Genomic DNA, 4525 nt, shown 5'->3' on the forward strand with positions numbered 1-4525 from the left:
GTAAAACACTCCTATAGTTCCCCATTGCAACTTATTTCTTTCTGTCCCTTAAATACAAAGTTCATTATGGTCAGGGGAACTTTCCAATTGCATAGTTTCCTCCTGCACAAGACAGCCTTCCCAGGGCTTCATATGGATGCCTTTTTCTCTTCATTTAAAGCAGGATTCCACTGCTTACGTGGACAGGCTCTACCACATCAATCTGTTATTTAATGCTGTTTGAAATTATTTTGTTCATGTATTATTTGCTTTTCCCATTAGGACATAAGATCTAGAAAAGAAATCTTGTTTATCGTGTTTGTCACTGTTTCATCAGCACCTAGAACTGCATAGACACACTACATATTTATTGTTTAGGCATATTTTAGAATATAGATTTAGGTTTGATTGTCTCTAGACCCTCCAAAAACCTTCCTTCATTTTTTTTTTTTTTTTGATTTCTTAATCTCCTTAGCTGGCTACTAGAAGATTTCAGGATAAGTGGAAATAAGTGCTATATTCTGGTCCTTTCGTGGTTACCAGTGAATTGTGTAAACATTTACTACTACCTTGATCTTTGTGTATCCTAATTTCCATAGGTGTGCAATAATACTGTCTACCATATATTAAGTGCCCAGAGGCACTGTCTGTTTTTACAATCCTCACAAAACTATATGAAGTAGTTATATTACCTCATGATACAAATGAGGAAACAGGCTAGATGAAATTAAAACTGGTCAAAGGCCATGATTTGTGATTAATGAGGTAGAGATGAGAACCAGGCCCAGTCTAGCTTCATTCCAGGACAAAACATAGATAGGTACATAATAGCTGGATGCACTAAATATACTGTGATAAAACTGAAAACATTTTACATGGGGTCAGTCACATATCGCTTTCAATCTCTCTTCAAAACTTTTTAATTCCACTTTTTATTGGCTTCATCATTTATTAGCTTTCTGGCTTGACTATTTACTTTGCGTGCTGAACTTCAGGTTTCCTATCTGTAAATGGGTATATTTAATACTCATTTTATAAGATTGTCATGAATATGACATAGTATGTAAATATCCAGCATTGACTAAATGTCGTGCTTCTTTCCTTCTTTCTATTTATTTTATTTACTATTTTAAAAGGTTTTATTTAATTATCTTTAGAGAGAAGGGAAGGAAGGGAGAAAAAGAGGGAGAGAAACATCAGTGTGAGAAAGAAACATCAATTGGTTGCTTCTCCTAGTACCTTGACCTGGGACTGAAACTGTAACCCATACATGTACTTTGACCAGAAATTGAACCGACAGCGTTTCACTTTGCAGAATGCCACCCAACCAACTACCAGTCAGGGCTCTTTCCTTTCTTTTTAAATAAATGCTGAAATGTTTGTATTCATAGTGCCTAGTAAGGATATGGAACATGTTCATTGAAATAAAAGAGAATATTTGCCCAAAGTTACATAGTAGTAAGTTATAAAGTTAATCAGATTGTACATTATCTAATATTTTTGCATACTCCTGGAAATCTGGGTCCTTAGGGTGAAACACTGCAATTCTACTTTTTACAAGTGCTTCAGAAGAAAATTAAAGGATATATGCAATATTTACAAACGATTTCAAGTTATCTTTAGTGTCAGACCTAAAGTTTTAATCTTTATTTTTACCACTTTATAGTTGTGTGAACTTGTGCAAGAATTTAGCTTCCCTGTGCTTTAATTTCCCCATCTATAAAATGTATATGATAAAACAACTATATTCACAGCTTTATTATGGATATTAAATTAGATTATATTACCTTTATGCAGATGAAGTGCTTATTAGCATTCATCTTTAGCATTCAGTACTAATTAGATGCTTTTAATGTCTCATCCATAGCATTCAGTACTAACTAGATGCTCTTTACTTCAAATAACAGAAAACCAAGCAAAAAAAAGACTCAACATAAGGGCATTTGTCATCTTGTGAAGCAAGAAGTCTAGGGTTAGGTGGTTCCAGAGGTGATTATTTCAACATTGTATACCAGCACCCTCAGTCACCTAGAATCTGTTCAGCTTACAGTTTTGCCATCCTTTGAGTGTTTGCCTCTCCTCTCTTGGTTGCAGCTGCATATAAGCAAATCATCACACAGCACCAAATAAAGGCAAGAAAGATAAGTGCCCCTGTCTTATTGTCCCTTTTTAAGAAAGAGAAAACTTTCCCAGAAGTCCCAAAAATAGACATCGTTGTGTATCCTAATCAGAACACGGCTAACCCAATAACCAGCACAGAGGAATGGGGTTACCATGAAAGGTGTGGTCTTTCCTAAAGTAGATGATCACCTAGAAAAGAGTGGACAACATTGGGGTTCTCAGAAAGTAATAAGGGATGTTGACTGGCCATTGAGTAGGCAGCTAAGAATATTATGGCAGTCAGCAGTGATGTTCACCCAATATTTCTGGTTTTCTTTCTTTACAAGTATGTAACATAATTGTTCTTCCTGGCCCCCTTACAGTTGGGTGGGAACATATGATTAGTTCTGTCTAATGAGTAGTGAGTTAAAGTGATGTGTCACCTTTACATTGATCTCACTTTTCACTGTAATTCTCACTTTTCATTGTAATTAACTGAAAATAATTAGAAAAACCAGTATAAAGTGAATTACTTTATTTCAATTGATTTTTAAAAAACAAAAACTACAACATTGCTGAGAAAAATTAAAGACTTAGAGCCTCATAACTTGAGTCACAGACCTGGCACTCACTGCTTAAACCTGAGTTTCAGCTTCTCACCTTCCTCCCTGAACAATGTGAACTTCAGCACACACTCCAGCTTCTCCACAAGCTACCAGTCCCTGGGCTCTGTGCAGTCAACCAGCCATTGGGTCCAGCCAGCCAGCAGCCTGGCCACCGTCTTTGTAGGCACTGGGGGCTTGGGCTCCCAGATCTCGGTGTCCTACTCCACCAGCATGCAGGGCAGCTGGGGATCCAGAGGCTGGGCTGCAAGGATGGCCCGGGGTCTAGTGGGCATAGGAGGCGTCCAGAGCTAGAAGGAGATTATGCAACACCTGAATGACTGTCTAACCTCCTATCTGGAGAGGGTGAGAAGCCTAGAGGCTGATAATTGGAGACTGGAGAGCAAAATGGAGAATACATGGAGAAGAAGGGACCCCAGGTCAGAGATTAAGGGCATTATTTCAAGACCATCGAGGACCTGAGGGCTCAGATCTTTGCAAATTCTGTGAACAATGCCCGCATTGTTCTGCAGATTAGCAATGCCTGTCTTGCTGTTGATGACTTCAGAGTCAGTTATGAGATGGAGCTGGCCATGGGCCAGTCTGTGAAGAATGACATCAATGGGCTCCGAAAGGTCATTGATGACACCAATATCACTTGGCTGCAGCTGGCAGCAGAGATTCTATCTCTCAAGGAGGAGCTGCGCTTCATGAAGAACCATGAGGAGGAAGTGAATGGTCTACAAAACCAGATTGCCAGCTCTGGGTTGACCATGGAGTTGGATGCTCCCAAATCTCAGGACCTCAGCAAAATCATGACAGATATCCAGGCCCAGTATGATAAGCTGGCTCCGAAGAACCAAGAGGAGCTAGACAAGTATTGGTCCCATCAGACTGAGGAGAGCACCACAGGGGTCACCTGGCAGATTGCTAAGACAGGAGCTGCCGAGACAACACTCATGGAGCTGAGACATACAGTCCTCGGAGACTTACCTGACCTTGATGAGAAATCTGAAGCCCAGCTTGAAGAACAGCCTGAGAGAGGTAGAGACCTATGCCATGCAGGTGGAACAGCTCAATGGGATCCTGCTGCACCTGGAGTCAGAGCTGGCCCAGACCTGGGCAGAGGGGCAGCGCCAGGCCCAGGAGTACAAGGCCCTGCTGAACATTAAGTTGGAGGCTGAGATTGCCTCCTATCTCAGCCTACTGGAAGAAGGGGAGGACTTCAATCATGTTGACAGCCTGGACAAGAGTCACTCCTTAAAAACAATCCAAAAGACCAGGACCCACAGGATTGTGGACAGCAAAGTGGTGTCTGAGGTCAATGACACCAAAGTTTTGAGGCATTACAGGCAGCAGAAGTGAGCATCCCTCAGTGGGGCAGGAGGGCAATAAAAACCTCAGAGTTCATTGAACATTAAAAGAAAAGAAAAGAAAAATTAAATTTAAATAAATGAAAAGATGTACTGTGTTCAGAGATCATAAGACTCAAAAGAGTTAAGATATCAGTTCTAACATTAGTCTAAAATTCAACACAATTCCAATTTTAAAATCCCAGCACAATTTTTTCTTAAAAACAAACAAGCTGATGTTCAAATGGAAATACACTAGAATAGCTAAAACAACTTTGAAATAGAAAAAAGTTTGAGGACTAACACTGCTGGTCTTAAAGACCTACTATAGAGCTATATTCAACAATACAGTGTAGTACTGACATATAGACGGAAGATTATTGTTACAGAATAAAGAATATATTAACATACACATGTATATTTGTTACATATATAATTATATATATCAAAAATGCATATTTTGCTAATACTTTCTGTATGTCTCTACTTACC

General features: G+C 39.4%; 1 pseudogene; it reads left to right on the plus strand.

Moving 5' to 3' along the window:
- Positions 1 to 739: 739 nt before the first annotated feature.
- Positions 740 to 4046, plus strand: LOC129083542 (keratin, type I cytoskeletal 18-like; annotated as a pseudogene).
- The last annotated feature ends 479 nt before the right edge of the window (positions 4047 to 4525 follow it).

Source organism: Pteronotus mesoamericanus, unplaced genomic scaffold (genome assembly GCF_021234165.1).
Source record: "Pteronotus mesoamericanus isolate MK-2021 breed Mesoamerican mustached bat unplaced genomic scaffold, CSHL_Meso_final scaffold_167, whole genome shotgun sequence".
Lineage (NCBI taxonomy): Eukaryota > Metazoa > Chordata > Mammalia > Chiroptera > Mormoopidae > Pteronotus > Pteronotus mesoamericanus.